This window comes from Macrotis lagotis, chromosome X (assembly GCF_037893015.1).
Source record: "Macrotis lagotis isolate mMagLag1 chromosome X, bilby.v1.9.chrom.fasta, whole genome shotgun sequence".
NCBI lineage: Eukaryota > Metazoa > Chordata > Mammalia > Peramelemorphia > Peramelidae > Macrotis > Macrotis lagotis.
Genome location: NC_133666.1, coordinates 359,458,987 through 359,476,302, shown reverse-complemented (window position 1 = coordinate 359,476,302; position 17,316 = coordinate 359,458,987). Strand labels below are relative to the sequence as shown.

The window sequence follows — 17,316 nt, the reverse complement described above, 5'->3', positions numbered from 1 at the left end:
ACATATGTGTGTATAAATATGCATATATACATATTTGTATACATATATATATATAGTGTGTGTATGTGTGTGTGCGTGTATGCATGCATGTATTATGTATGGAGAAGAATTATTGCATTATTTGACCTTAACTAAAATGGCTGATCAGAAAGGTGAGAGAAAAGTACATAATGAGGGTACATTTTCATTGTGCAAATGTATCCCCAATTTTAACCTGAGGAAAGGAGAAAGGAATAGAAGTATGACATTAGAAATTTGGACTTCTCCACTTGAACCTGATACGTCTTGAAAACTAAGAAATAGTGGTACTCTTATAGCCAGCATACAATTGTTATGACAAATGGGTCAATCCTGAGAAACCCCTTTGATGAAGCATCATATACAAAAAAAATATGTGAAATTATGCTACCTTCTGAAGTGATCTTGTACTTCCTACAAATATTATTCCTGGTACTTTATGTAATGATCAAAAATGAATAGAAATATAATTATCCTAGATATGTTACTAAAAATCAAACTATCATCATGTATAATAACTTCTGAAAAATGAACTTTACAGACCCTTTCTTTGAAAAGAAAGTTTTGTTTTGCTTTGTTTCTGAGATCAAAGATCTTATTAAATATTACACATCTATAAGACATTTTCCTTCTGAGAAAAAAAATTTTTGTTTCTGAAGTTACATGATTATATCAATAATTTATAAATATAATAGATACTTTTCAGTCAAATTTATATTTTTTATTGAAATCTTCTGTGCCTAGGACTTTGAAAAATTTGCAGTAACAAAAAATGGAGTCCTAAAAGGAGTTTATAAAAATACAACTGGGGAAATAAGGACATCATATATAAAACATCAAGCAAGCAATATAAAGCAGTATGATATAGTGGGGGCAGCTTGCTGGCACAGGGGAAAAAGTACCATCCTAGAGGCAGGAAGGCCCATCTTCCAGAGTTTAAATACCATCTCAGACTTATTAATTGTGTGACCTTGAGTAAATCACTTAACCCTACTTGCTTCATTTTCTGTATCTGAAAAATAAGCCAAAGAAGGAAAAGACAAACTGTATATTTATCAAGAGAACCCTAAATGGGATAACAATAATAAAACACACCTGAAACAACTGAACAACAAACACAACAATAATGTAATTAATACATTATTTTCATATTGCTGAGTATCTGACTTTCAGGAATTTAAAAATTGTCAACAACTAGAATAGTCATGTAAGACTTCTTAGAATATATATGATCTGATCTAGGTCCTACAAGATGTAGAAGATTCTGATGCATATAAAGAAAATGCAATGCTATTTCAGATGAGAGATCATGAACAGACAAAACAATGAGTAGTAAATATAAAGAAGTCTAGTTGCTGACTGCAAATTGAGAAGTAAAATGAGTAGGACAGAGATGGGCCAGATTGACAAGTGTTAGGAAAGTCAAAGATTTCATGTAGTAAGAACTAGGAAGCCACTGAAGAGTTCTATGTAGGTCAGGCACATAGTAAAAATTATGTTTCAGAAAGATTGATTTGGCAGCAATATGCAGAATGTACTAAAGTTAGGGAAGATGGGAGACAAAGAAGTCAATGAAGAAACTATTATAGCTCTCCTAATATACGTATTTAGGGTCAAGGGTTATAGTAAATAGAAAATAATGAACAGACTTGATATGCATTTAAAAGAGAAATCAATAGAACTTAGGAATTAATTAGATATGAATTATATCTATTAGGAAACACAAAATTTTAAAGTCAGCAAACTAGGAAAGGTCATATGACCTAGCCAAGTCTCTCTCCCCATAAGTAGCAGAATCCAGACCAAAGCCCATGATCTCTGACTGTGAGACCATTTTTCTTATTGTCACATGTAATGATTAAAGAAAGAAAGGAGGCAAAACTGTAGGATCTGAGTAACCAAGCTTACAAAGAGTTACCATAGCAAAACTTATTCAAAAAGCAAAATATGGTTGACTTAAAATAATATGTGTATTACAGTTGTTTAAGAACTCAAATCAAATCCCTTCATTATGCTATTTTAGTTGTAAAAAATGTTTCAAATTATTGAATGAATATATTATAGTCTTCAAAAATATGTAGGAGACCAATAGCTCAAAAGTAAAAGGAACAAAAATATCAAATGATACTATCATTTTTATATCAATATAAAAGTATGTTTATTAATTTTCTTAAAAAATATTGGGAATCCTTGTATTCTAAAATTACAACCATAGTTTTAAGAAAAGTTTGAGTGAGATAGGAGGCAGTCTTCAGTTATGAAGAAAATAACCCACAGCATTATGCCATTTAAAAAAATTCTTTAATGAAATTTTTTTTCTCTAGAGATTCAGTTTCAATTACTTCATCAAATTTTATTATGATTATGTATCATTGGGCAGATACAGTCATTATCAGAATTCTACAACTAGCTACAGGAAAAATTGAGTAGTTCACCAGAATTGTTTCATATGTTATATCAACTTAATCTAATAAATGAGGGATTTATGTCACATGATTTTTTGTGTCCCTTATAGCTTTGTCAATAATCATATTATGCTATTATTGTTTTCTACCTCAGACTTTCAGTGTCACAATAGTACTCTGAAATCATCTCATGGAACTGCTTCTTATACAAGGTCTCAAATGTTCCAAATTTTCTCTGGGACTCAATATTTCTCTTCCACTTCTCCCAATCCTCCTCACAGTACTTGTTATTTTGATCTTATGATAACCTTGAATACTTTGATCTTATCCTATTATCCTTCTAAATTTAATTTGTTCCCTGCCATCTAATCTCATTACCATTTAAAATATTTCATCTTTTGCCAATCTTTCCTTGTTAATTCCCAAATATGAGAAATCCTTTTTATCTGATTTGAAATTTTATATATTGCCCAATATTATTAAAGAAATGTATTAATTCCTTATACTTAAAAGCCACTTTGGCTCAGAAATTATTTTTTAATTTGACTTTTTTATTATATTTTATTCTCCCCTGGTCATATGTAAAAACAAGTTTTGACATTCATTTTTAAAACTTTGAGCTCCAAATTCTCTACCTTCTTCCCACTCCACTCATTCCTCATCGAGAAAACAAAGTAATTGTTATAGGATAATATGTGTAGGCATGTAAAACATTTCCATAATTTTCATTTTGTGAAAGAAAGCATAAACCTCCTTTCCCTCCCAAAAAGGAAACCTCAAGAAAAATCGAGTTAAAAACATGCTTCAATTTGTATTCAGACATCATCAACTCTATCTTTGGGGAAGGGTAGTTTTCTTTATTGTAAGTCCTTCAGAGTTGTCTTGTGTCATAGCATTGCTGAGAAAAGATAAGTCATTCATAGTTGATTCCTCTATAATATTGTTGCTATTTTGTATACAATATATTTCCCATTAAATTTTCTCATGTAAGTCTTTCCAGGTTTTACTGAGAGCACATCTTGCTCAACATTTCTTATAGCAGAATAGCATCTGCAGTTTGTTCAGCCATTCCCAACTGTTGGGCATCTGTTCAAACATCAATTCTTTGCCACCAGAAAAGAGCTACTTTATCTACATTTCTAACTTTTCCTTTCTGTTTTTCATCTCTTTTGGAATATAAACTTAGTAATGTCATTCTTAGATCAAAGGGTAGGCAAGAGTTTAATAACCCTTTGGACAGAGTCCAAATTGTTCTACAGAATTGTTGAATCATTGCACAACTCTTCCACCATTGCATTAATGTCTCAGTTTCCCTACAAACCTTACAACATTTGTCATTTTCTCCTCCTATTCTATTAATCAATCTAATAGATATAAGGTAGTATGGCAGAATTGTTCTAATTTGCATTTAAATGCAATTTTTTTAATACAGCCATCTGTATCAAACCAGAACAAAACTGTTCATATCTTTTGACATTTATCAATTGGGGAAACGGCTGCTATGTTTTATAAATTTGACTCAGTTCTGTACCTCTGAGAAATCAAATTTTTATCAGAGAAACTTTGTTTCAATAACCAGTTGCTATTAACTCTTTTTCCTTCATCCCATCCCTCCACATATTTCATTCTCTTTCTCTTTTAATCTTTCCCTTCTCAAAAGTGTTTTTTATCTGACCACTCCTTCTCACATCTTTTCTCCTTTCCATCACCTTCATTCCACTTTCTCCCACCCCTTTCTCCTCTTACTTTCCTCTAGGTAAGATAGAGTTCTATACTCAATAAGGTGTGTATGTTATTCCTTCTCTGAGCCAATTTCAACAAGGCTCACCCATTCATCTCAACTCCCCCCACATCTTCCATTCCACAGCAAAAATTTTTCTTGACATTTTTATGAAATAACTCACTCCATTCAGCCTCCTCCTTTCCCTTTTTCCAAGTGTATTCCTCTCTCTCCACCCTTAACTCTTTTTAATATATTACCTATTCATATTCAACTACCACCTGTGCTTTTTTTATTTATGTTCCTTCTAACTGCCATAATAAATGAGAATGTTCATGTGGGTTATCCATATCATCTTTCTATGCAGGAATAGAAGCTCTAAATCCCTTATTATTTACCTTTCCTTTTTATCTTTTCTTATGAGTCTCATATTTGAAGATCAAATTTCCTCTTCAGCTCTGATCATCAAGAAAATTTGGAAATCCCCTGAATCTTTTTTCCCTGACAGAGTATGCTCAATTTTCCTGGGTAGTTGATCCTTGGTTGTAATCCAAGTTCTTTTGCCTCCTAGAATATCATTCCAAGTGCTACAAGCCCTTAATGAAGACACTGCTATATTCTGTGTAATCCTGACTATATCACCATGGTATTTGAATTGTTTTTTTTCCTGACTTCTTGTAATATTTTTTTTTGACTTGAGAATTCTGGAATTTGGCTGTAATATTCCTGGGAGTTTTTTGGGGGGAGGGGGGTTTCTTTCAGGAGGTGATCTGTAGATTCCCTCAGTTTCAATTTTACCCTCTACTTCTAGGATCTTAAGTCAATTTTGTTGGATTATTATCTTTTTTTTTTTGAAAAATGAAGTCTTGCCTCCTTTCCTGTTCATGACTTTCAGGTAACCCAATAATTTTTTAAAATGATCTTTTCTGGATCTGTATTCCAGGTCAGTTGTTTTATCTGATGAGATATTTCACATGTTCACATTTGCTTCTAGTTTTTCATTCTTTTGGTTTTGTTTTATTGTTTCTTGATTTTTTCATGATCATCACCTTCCCTTAGCTCCATTCTATATTTAAAGGAGTTGTTTTATTCAGAGAACTTTCTTATTTCCTTTTCCATCTGGCCAGTTCTACTTTTTCAGATATTCTTCTCCACACTGACCTTTAGGACTGTTTTTTTTTTATTGACCTAAACTGGATTTTAACATGTTATTTTCTTCAGTATTTTTGGTATCTCCTTCACCAAGGTGCTTATTTGGTTTTCGTGATTTTCCTGCACTGCTCTCATTTTTCTTTCCAATCTTCCCTCTACTTCCCTTGCTTTTCAAAATCTTTTTTGAATTCTTCCATACCCTGAGACCAATTCGTATTTTTCTTGGAGACTTTGGATATAGAAGTTTTGACTTTGTCATCTTCTGAGTGTGTGTGTGTGTTTTGATCTTCCATGGGACCAATTTAATTATCTATGGTCAAATTCTTTTTTTTTCTGGTTTTTACTCATTTTCTCATCCTATGACCTTATTTTAATGCACTTCCCAAACTGTTGAATGATTTTGAGACATTTCCCCAGGTACCTCCATTCCTTGAAGTTCTTATGAGAGGTTTTGACTTGTCTCCTGACCTGTACTCTGGTCTGTGGATGACTACAAGCTCACCCCTCTGCCCTGGAGCTGTGTGGAGGGTCCCTGCTCTGCTATGGCAGTGCGACCTAGATCTGAGTATGGACAAAGTAGCAGAATCCTGTCCTAGGGATAGTAGAGAGACCTTGACAGTCCCACCCAAACCCCTTACTATCTGTGGACTAAGCCCTAGGGGAGCTGCTGCTGGTTGACCCCATTGATGCTCACAACCCATAGTTCTGCTCTGGTTTTCCAAGGCAGGGCTGCACTGAGGCCTGTGCTAGACCATGTTCTGCACTCTGGCATGGCAGAGTTTTCCCACTTACCTTCCAAGTTGGTGCTTGATGATTCCTGGGCTGAAAGATCTGAAAATTGCTCTTACTGCCACTGACTCAAATGCCCAGCTTAGTGTACTTTGCAACCCTGGTGAAACAAAGTCTTACCGCTGATCTTCCAGGTTGATTTGGGTTGGGAAATTGTTTTACTTATTCTTTCTGTGAGTTCTGCCACCATAGAATTTGGTTAGAGTCATAGTTTTAAGAAATTTGGTGTGTTTTGGAGGAGAGCCTCTTGGAATTCCTGCCTCCATGATGCCATCTTGGTTCTTCCTACTGATCTCTTCTACTTTTTAAGCAATTCTCTTCATTAACTTGTTGAAACTCTTTCCATTTCTCCTAGTCTGAATTTTAATGTTATTTTCTTCAGTATTATTTGGCATCTCCTTCACTAAGTTGCTGACTTAATTATACATGTAAAATCATACAAGACATTTCCATGTTAGCCATATATTTATTAGAAAGCAAGAAAAATAAAGAAAGTGAGAAAATTGCACCTCAGTTTCCACTCAGATTACATCAGTTTTATTTCTGGAAGCTATAGCATTTCTTATTACAAGACCTTTGGAATTGTCTTAGATCATTGTATTATAACAGATTGGCTAAGTCTATCACAGTTGATCATCATTATATTATTGTTAACATGTACAATTTTTCACCCAATTCTTCTCACTTCATTTTGCAATAGTTCCTTTACATATTGTTATATTGTTTTTTTATGAAGTTGCCTCCTCATCATTTCTCATAGCACAACAGTAGTCAATAAAAATCAAAGGCCACATGTTTAGCCTTTTTCCAATTGATGAGCATCTATTGCTTTAATTTTCAATTCTTTTCCACCTCAAAAAGATGCAATATTTTTGAATTTATAGATGCTTTTATTTTTCTCTAATCTCTTTGGGGTATACATTCTAGTAGTAGTATTTGTGAGTCAAAGGAAATGCATTGTTTTTGTAGTTCTTTGGGAATGTTTTAAAATTGTTTATCAGAATTGTTGAACCAGTTCATTACTCTTCCAATAATTTTTAGAATCCTCATTTTTCCCTCATCACCTCCAACAACTATTTCTGACAGGTATTAGGTGTTACCTCACAGTTATTCTAATTTACTTCTCTCTAATCAATAATAATTTAAATCATTTTATTAGTATAGATAGTTTCTACTTCTTCTGAAAAGTGAATGCTCATATACTTTGATCTTTATTCATTGGAGAATGACTTATTTTAGAAAACTAGTCAGTTCCCATATTTAAGAAATGAAGTCTTTATCTGGGTAATTTACTATATATATATATATCTATATTGTTTCATTTTTATTATTTCATTTAGCTTTATTTTAGATTTTGATTTATCTAAGATCATGATCCTTCTGCCTTTTTTTATTTCCGATGAATACTATCTTCTGTTTCAGTCCTTTATTTTAATTTTGTGTCTGTCTTTATATTTCAAGTTTGTCTCTTAAAAATATCATATTATTTGATTCTGGGTTATTAATCATTCTGCTATCTGCTTCCATTTTATGAGTGAATTAATTACATTCATATTCGGTTATTAACACTGTGTATTTCCCTCAATCCCAAGATCTTCTGTTTCTTTCTCTCCCTTTTTATTCTGTCCCTGCACAAAAGTCAATTTTGTTTCTAACTAATGACTCCCCAAGTCCACTAGTGTTTTTGTAGGAATTTTGTTGTTGTTGCAAGGCAATGATGTTAAGTGGCTTGCCCAAGACCACACAGCTAGGTCATTATTAAGTGTTTGAAGCCATATTTGAAATCAGGTACTCCTGACTCCAGGGCCAGTGCTCTATCCACTGTGCCACCTAGCCTCCCCTCAGTCCACTATTTGTGCCCAACTGTTTGGATTATTTTTGCCTAACTTGTGGTAGAGCCTTTCAGTTCATATTGATTTTATCAGTCATGGTCAGACACAATGTATCTTGACCCTGACATAGTGATATAATTTTGATCCTTTTCAAGTACAAAGGATTAGAACCATTTTACACTCTGAATCTAAGATATCAAAGTAATTTCCTTAATAATTTCTTAATATGATGTCTAGGTTATTTCTTTGTGGATTACAAATAGAGCAATAATTCTTAAATAGTTTCTACTCAATCTATTTTCCACATTAGTTGCTTTTTCTATTGATATATTTCACATTATCTTCTGATTTTAATTAGCTTCTCCTTAGCCAATTATAATTTTAATAAGATTTTAGTATCTTAGTATCATTTTTTTCCATTTGGCCAAATCTCTTTTTTAAAAGTTCTTTTCTGTGGTTAAATTGTGTGCCCACCTTTACATTTTGTTCATTTTTAAGGAGTTTTCTTCTTCAGTGAATTTATGTACTTTTTTTATCATTAGACCAGTTCTGTTTTTAAAGTATTATTTTCCTCAGTATTTTTGTGATTCTTTAAAAGCAAGCTAGTAAGTTAAAAATTTTCTAGCATCAATTTCATTTCTCTCAAAATTGCTCCTCTACCACTCATATCTTTCTTTAAAACTTCCAGAAATTTTTATTGGGGTTCAGTCTAATCAGCATTTTTTATATTTTGTTTGAAGATATTTTCACATTTTTGTCTTCTTTTGGGTTTTCATTGTGATCTTCTCTGGCAACATATTAGTTTTTTAGGTTCAGATTCTTTTTTGTTGCTGTTTGTTCATTTCTCTAGACCATTTCTTTTTTTATTTATTATTTGCAAATTTATGACTTCCACATTTTTCTCCCAAACTCACTTTCCTTCTACCTCCCCATATCAGTGAACAATCTGATAAAACTTGTACATATGTAATCATATTTAACATATTTTTCATAGTTAAATTGTGAAAGAGGAATTCAAACTAAGGGGGGAAACACAATAAAGAAAGGAAAAAAGTAAAATAAGTTTTAGAAAGTAAACATGGTATGCATTGCTCTGTATTTAGATTCCATAGTTTTTCCTCTAGATGCATATGGTATTTTCCATAACAGATCTCTTAGGATTGTCTTAGATCACTAAACTGCTGAGAGGAGCTGCATCCCTCATAGCTGATCATCTCACAATGTTTCCAGTCTAATTCTTGATTGAATTTTATATTACAGTTGGGTTTTACTAGGGTTGAGGCTTTTTCATGTTGCTGTTTTTAAGAGATACTTCTGGGAGACTTATCAAATTTTCACTGTTTCCAAGGTGATATGGTCTTTGGAGTAGTCTGGTTGCTCCTCTTCTGTCTATGTTCTGGCTTAACACAGGAAGGGTCCTTGTTCCTGCAACTGCAAAGGCTAAGGCTTCTTTCTGCTTTGGTTCTTTGACCAGTACTCCTGCTCTCTTGTGACTAATTCCAGCACTCCTCTCCACCCTAGACTCCAACCCAGAACTACTTCTGGAAAGTAGATTTTTCCCAATCAGTTTCAAATGTACCCAGAATCATTAAAGGCTCTCCCTTTAACCTTCTGAGCAATAATCTAACTCCATTACTGTCTTTGAGCTGAAATATCCAAAGCTGTTATTGCTACTGTTACTGCTGTTGCCCCAACAGCTTCTGTAGCCTCTAGACAGGTCTCTGATCTGGTACCACAGAGTTCTTCTGCAGAACTAAATTTTCTTGAGCTGGAAAAAAAATATCTCACCTCTACTCTTCATTGATGCTGCTGCTCCAAAATTTGATTTGAAGTTTTATTTTAAAGTTGTTGCGAGAAAAGTGCTGAGAGAGTTCAGTTGGATAGCTGACAATAATCCATCTTCTTGGCTCTTTTCCACACTCAGATTTTTCAGGTCTATCCACCAATGTCTTTGATTCCATTTCTCCTACTTCCTCTATAACTTTATTTATAAATTGTTATATTTCCTGATATACCTAGGGATGTGGTAATATTTAGATCATGAGAGAGCACTTTCATGCACACACACACACACACACACACACACACACACAATTTCTTATCTCTCCTGGTCAAAATGGTAAAAAATAACTCAACATTTTAGGCAGAAGTTATATTTTCAGTTAAATTGAAGATTTTTCTATCTGCAACCTGATTCCAACTAATCTTTTAAGACTTCTAACTCAGCACTTCTCTATATTTATTTTAGATGCCAGCCAAAATGAGTGATTTATTATAATCTGAATAGTTCTTACCTTTTTTACTTCCATGCTTCCTTTTTTATCCTATTTCTTCTGCCTAGAATTTCCCTTTCTCTGCCCCCCCCCATATCTACCTGCAGAAATTACTAAGGATCTTACTCAAATGTCACCTCTTCCATGAAACTTTCCATTATATCCCAAACTGGAAAAAATTTTTCTCTTCTTAGTCCCTTCATAATATTGATGCGGAGAATTATATTTAGCTTGCCTTATGATGCATAGCATGATTTATCATAATTAATTTAAATATGCTTTTCCCTATTAGGGTCTAAGTTATCTACATAAGAAGTTACATATGTCTTAGTATATCACTATAGTATTCAAAATTGTAATTTCTCATTAAAATACCTGAGACTGAATTTCCTCTCCCTCTCTGGGTCTCCTAATCAGGCTCCAGCTTCCTCCAACTCTTAACCCTAGCACAATCTTCTTGCTGTCTCCTAGCTACTCACTGCTATGGTTCAACCAGACTTTTTTCCTCCAGTCGTACCCTTCATTCACTGGTCTTTACTTCCTCAAAACTTATTTGCTCTTTGCCTTATTCTTTTAGGACTTTTCTAGTTTTCTAACTCATGAAACATTGACAATAAATATAACCAAAATTATTGTTGACTGAAAATAGTTTTGAGATAAATTCCATAGATAAAACTAAATGCTTTAAGTCAATGGCCTGCATTTCTAAGGGTGGATATTCTAGGCATTGTTACAAACTGATAGGGGAGATAAATGGTATGCAACAGTGCCCTTCAAATAATCCTTATCAGTAATCACCTAATTTTCTCAGAATAAAGCCTAATATTCAGAAAATACTTAGTAACATTAGTTATTATTATTAGCATAATAACTCTAAAATATAGTGGATTATTATTATAAACCCTGCAGCATGCAGTTTGCCATTTCATCCTCACAGCAATTTTATGAAGTTTTCAGTAAAATTATTATTATTTTCATTTTACCTATGATATTATGGTTTTAAGTCCAGGGACAAAGAGAAAGGTTATGAAAAAAACGTTATCTAGGGAATGTATATGTCTAAAGCAATATCTTAGTACAATAATTTTTAAGTGGATAACTATTCTTTCAGGTTGATTTTACTTACTAGCCCATGAAACCAATATTTACCTCAACAATAATTAACTATATGAAGAGAATGTGAATTGGTCTTCTTCAATTTGTTTCTGTTTTCTTAAATCATATACTCTACAAGTAAGATAAATGCTGCAGGAACCTCATTCAAGTGGAATGAATTTGTAATAATCTTTTCACCATAATTGTAAATAGTATTTATTCCACATTTTAATAAAGATTTGTCTATCTAGCAGAAAAGCCTGGGAGCATACAAAAAATAATTTTAAAAAACCCCAGAATTTAGCAAATAAAAAAGCAGACTTAAACTTCTGTCTTTCTAGGGAACAAGTGTTTGTACTAATTAAAGAAAATTGTATTGAAGAGATGTACCTTTCAATGCACCCTGAAATGCAATTAACTCTCAATTTGTAGAACTGGTAAAGAGAGTTTTAAATCTTTGAAGCATTTAAAGAAAACTCCCAGACTCCAGCATTTTGTAATTCAACTCTGGGAACCATTAGGAGGAATGTGCAGACTTTGAAGAGCATACTCCAGCAAAGATTGGTTCTTTACCAATTTATATGGAGAACCTGCAATTACAAAACAATAGAGATTTCACAAAAACATTTTAGTAATTCAGTCATGTTGTCTCTTAATGTTAAGGTGGTGCTTACTGAAAACAAACCAAAAAATATGTCAAATGGGGAAGGAAAAAAGTAAGTTAGTTCAAGTAGCGGCTAAAAGACCATTTTCATGGAGAGCTCATGCAAGACTAGTGCTTATATGGTTTCAGAAGAAGTCATACTGGGATACCCTCAACTCTCTCTGAAAAACTTTGGAATTGATTGAGAGACATGGGAGATATTGTCACAATGTAGCCCAGCATGATGGGCACACATCCAACAAGGTTCTTTGCTCTATGAGCCAAGGAGAATTTTAGTAACTCAAAAAAAAAAGTTACATGTATAAATTTAGACATCTCCATGCCAAATGTTTATGTGAACTATTGGTGTCTGACTTATGGTAGAGTCCTCTGATCTCATATTGATTTGATCAGCCACAGACAGAAAAACAGTACTTTCACCTCACATGGAGACGCCATTTTGATCCTCAAGAAGAAATGAGGACAATCAACACATATGAGCAACCATTATTCGTATTTAATTCAATTCATCAAGGACTTATATGCAAAGTACTTTCAAGCATTTTGGGAATGCAGAGTACAAAAAAAATCCCTAAACTCAAATAAATTGGGAATACAACATAAATACAGATAGTTTAATTGAAAGAAGATAGTACTCAGAATCATAAAACGTAGGTTCAATTTTCAGCTCCGATGCTTATTTTTTTGTGTGATCATTGGTAATTCATTTCTTTGGTTATAGTGTCTATATTTTTCAAATGAGGATGTTGAGATAGTTAAGTTTTAAGATCTCTTTTATCTCTAAATCTATGATTTCCCCTTAAAAGTAATTCTAGGAAAGAGAGATTACAAACAATTATGAAGAGAGGTTTTTTTGGTTATGGTAAAAAAAAATAAAACAACAGCATTCAAATATAGATTATTCAAATAATCACTGAGTCTCAGATAATCACCAAAAAGATGCATAGGAATCAAAAGGAAAGAAGAACAGCAATTCTGTTTTTCAAGAGATTCAAACCACTTGATAACCATTTGTCCATAATGTTAAATTCAAGTCATAATTTTAAAAAATTAAAAAAACTGAAAAATCTTTATCTTCAAACTAGAAGAGAAATAGATCTTGTTTACAAGTGAGTGAATGCAAAATATATAAACTATATCTAAAATAATACAAATACAAGAGGCAAAGGAATGAAAAGTTGTGGGGAAATCAGGAAATATGTGATACATGAGTTTTGGTCTGAAGGAAAATAAAGGTTTTGCAAGACAGGAATGAGATGTCCTATTGTTATCAAGATATCATCACAAATTGTTCACTTGATTGCTTGACAAGCAGCATTAACTCAAATTGCAACAAATTATAACTATAATAATTTTTTACCTTACCTCCTTTTCAAGTATCTTTCAAATACACACAATCCTCATGAGCCAAAGTATCACCCAAATCCATATCATTTCTTGAACTATTTGTACCCCTCCCCCCAGGTCTATTTTATTCCTTTCCTTACGTCCCCTGGCTCTCCCCACCCAGGGTACTTAATACCTTGTTAAGGAAAGTCAAACCCTTATCTAATTAACTGTAAGATCTCTAACTCCTAGGAGGCTCTGGAGGTCTCATCTGAGAACTTAACAAATGCTTATAAGCAAAAGACACTGTCTCAGGTTCTCCCAGTTTAGGATACCCTCATTAAACAAGGTGCTTAGCTCCTTGTGATTAAAGTGCCTCAAAGGATAATTAGACACTTAAGAAGTTAATACTCCTGCTTTTTTTCAAGGCTTTTTGTCTCAAACATAGTGATATGATCTTAGATCTCTTCAATTGAGAGACAAGACCCAGTTATATCCAGATTCTTTAGGTTTGTTCTCTTCAATTATATTCAACCCTCTAATTATCCTTAAAGAAGTAAAGTTCTAAAGAATGAGAAGTGCTATTATCTTCCCTTTTAGGGTTTTATACAATTTTATAGTCTACCAATTTTTGTTTTTTTGTCCCCTTTTCATTTACCTTTTTTATGCAATTCTTCAGTCATGTATTTGGCGATTGAATTCTCTGTACAGTTCTGGTCTTTGTGTGTCAGAATTTCAGGAAGTCTTCTATTTCATTGAAAATCCATCTTTTTCCCTGACAGTATATGCTGAATTTTGCAGGGTACTTCATTCTGATTTGTAATCCCAGATCCTTAGCTCCCCAAAATATGTTATTTCAGAAATGAGATGTCATGAAAGTTCTCTACCTCTTCCACAGAAGGAATGAATTTCAAAGTCAAGTTTTTGAGGAAAAAAAAAACAGATGGGTAAAGTTTGATTGAAAGGGAAACTGTAAGTAGGAGAGTAATGTGAATTTTTTTCTGGAAAGTTAGTTGGAAACCATATTGTGAAAGGTTTCAAATACCAGGCTCTAAAACCAGTTATTTTATCTTATTGGTAATGGAAGCCTTTGAAAGTTGTTAAGTTGAGGGATGATATAGTTATGCTTGTGCTTTAGGAAAATAAATTTAGGAGTTATGTAAGAATGAATTGGTAAAAAGAGGGAGTAGAAGAAGAGAGACAATTAGGAAATTATGACTAGATTATGACTAGAACCTATAGGTTCTGAATCCCAAGTGCGATGTTCTTTCTACTGCCACTTCCCCATACTACATAACTCCTTAAATGAATTAACTTGTTATTTTGTGGAATGTTGTTGTTCAGTCATTTCAGTTCATTCTTCAAAACACTTTTGGGGGAGAGGAAGAGGTTCTTGACAAAGGTACTGGAGTGATTTGTCATTTCCTTCTACAACTCATTTTGCAGATGAAGAAACTGAAATAAACTGGGTTGTCTTGTATTCAAGTCTTCCTAACTCTAGGAAGATCAGTGAATTTGCACTAAATAGACACTTGAGTTCAATTCTCATTCCTTAAATACTTAACCAAAGTAAACTTACTTAATGTTCCCAAGTCTCATCTTCTTCATATGTAAAAATGATTCCTTGTCACAGAGTTGTTATTTTTATAATTGTTATAATTATCAACCTTTCAAATGTATTCAAAACATTTTATAGAAACCTGGACATTCATATCAATATTTAGTTACTATTATTCAGATATAATCTGTGTTGCATACAAAGAAATTCCATTTTAACTAGTGTTTGGAGAGACTGAGATATTTTAGAAACTACTCATAGTATAGCACAGGAGATAAACTCTCTCATATATATATATATATATATATATATACACATACACATTTGTACATGTTCATACATATACATGTGTGTTTAATATAGTTTATATATGCCATAAATGTGCCATATTTTTACTTCATATATAAATTAATTCATGATGTAATGAGACATTTCATTTACCATTATAACAACATTCAGTACTGGTTGAGGCACTAACTACTTCTCTCCCTTACTATAATAAGTACTTCTCTAATCAGTCCACTATAACACTATAACACCACAGTGACTTTTCCAAACCTTTTCATCCATCTTCAGACTTCTTCTAGTATCCTCTTTCCAACTCTCTCAGCTGTCAAACTTACTCATACTTTACTGAAAAATAATTGAGTCAATTTTCCTAGAGTTCCTCTTCTCCATTACTCCTTATCTCATATTACTCAGGTGACAGTTAATTCCTTCCCCATCTCTCATATAATCAGGTGGTCTTTCTTGTCAAGGCAAACCCTTTACATATACTATTTATCCCATTCCATCCTGTCTTCTCTACCTGATTGCTAATTTTCAGACTCTCTGACTACTAATTGTTCCCTTGCTACAAACATATCTCTGCCTCCTCTATTTCTTTTGTTTGTTTGTTTGTTTTGTTTTTAAATTTTTATTTATTAAGGCAATGGGGGTTAAATGACTTTTCCAAGGTCACATAGGTAGTTATTAAATATTTGAGGTCATATTTGAACTCAGGTCCTCCTGACTCCAGGACTGGAACTCTATCCACTGCACCACCTAGCTGCCCCCTACATCCCTATTTCTAAAAAAAGAAAGGGAGAGAGAGAGAGAGAGAGAGAGAGAGAGAGAGAGAGAGAAAGATAGAAAGAGAGGAAGGGAGGAAGGAAGGAAGGAAGGAAGGAAGGAAGGAAGGAAGGAAGGAAGGAAGGAAGGAAGGAAGGAAGGAAGGAAGGAAGGATTGTTCATTATTCTCAATATTTTTTTCTAGCTATCATCCTTTATGTCCTTTTGTCTTTTTCCTTTCATGTATAAACTCCCTGAGAAAGTTAGATAAAATATGTGTTTTGACTTTCTCTTTTCCCACTATCTTGTAAAACTCCCAGCAGTTTGGATTTTAATTTCATTGTTCAATTGAAATATTTTATTTCAAAGGTACCAATAATCTCTTAACTGTGATGTCTAAATTAACTGTTCTCATTCTTCTTTATAATTCCAAAGCTTTTAACAATATTGTTTTGACAATGATCATGCTCTTCTCTTTAATATTCTCTTCACTATAGTCTTTTTTTGAGATTTCTTACTCCTGGTTTTCTTCCTACTTGACTGATCACTCCTCATTCTCCTTTGCTAGATCTTCAACTAGGTCAGAAGCATTTTGAAAATCATGTAAGAGAGGTAGAAGAAAAACTGGGGAGAGAAATAAGAGTGAATTGATATAATCATAAAAAAGACAATAAATTAGTAAAGGAGATAAAAAAAATAAGAAGAAAATAATACCTTGTGGAGCGGATTATGGGAAGATGGTAGAGTAAATTAGAAAATTCCGGGCTCTCCAGATAGAGTGAATGTAGAGCAGCAAAAATAAACAAAGTTCGGACAGAATAGTGGTCCTCCTGGGACAACCAGAGAATAGAGAATATCTGAAGAAATATTTCAGGATGGAGGTTTGGCCCCAGTGAAGTGAAAACACCCCTAGACTAGCTCCACTGAAAATGCAACAGGAAAACTCTGGGAAGCAGTTGAATTGGGAAATAGGCTTGACCTCAGCCACAGGAACATGCACCCTCTGGACCATGTGGGGAATTCGGCAGTTGAGGAAGGAAGATTGAGGGAGCCTCTGCCGACAAGGAATTCCGGGCTCAATTGGGCTGTAGAACCTTGGCCCTGGATGAGAAGAAACACACAGAGGCCAGGTGAATGCAGAAGTGGGGCAGGGAGACTACTGGTTATGGACACATACAAGAGCACTGTGTTCTTGGTCTCAGTTGCAGGCAAGAAGGAGAACTGAAGGTGAAAGCCACTAGAGGGTTCTCAGAGAGCAAAGCCATTTCCAGTATAGTGTACTGGGAATGGGGGATAGAAGGGCTTCATCAAGCAGTGTCTTGGATGGGAAAAGGAATGCAGAGATTGAACCCAGGAGAAAACTCAAAAAAATAACAGTGAGAGGATCTGAGACTAAAGGAAATTCACCCCACAATCCAGGATTACAATTGATTA

At 33.6% G+C, this 17,316-nt stretch overlaps 1 protein-coding gene across 1 annotated transcript in view; it reads left to right on the top strand.

Moving 5' to 3' along the window:
- Positions 1–17,316, top strand: part of LOC141496946 (cadherin-18) — a 400,980-nt gene that overhangs the window by 298,273 nt on the left and 85,391 nt on the right. The gene's annotated exons all lie outside the window — the stretch shown is intronic.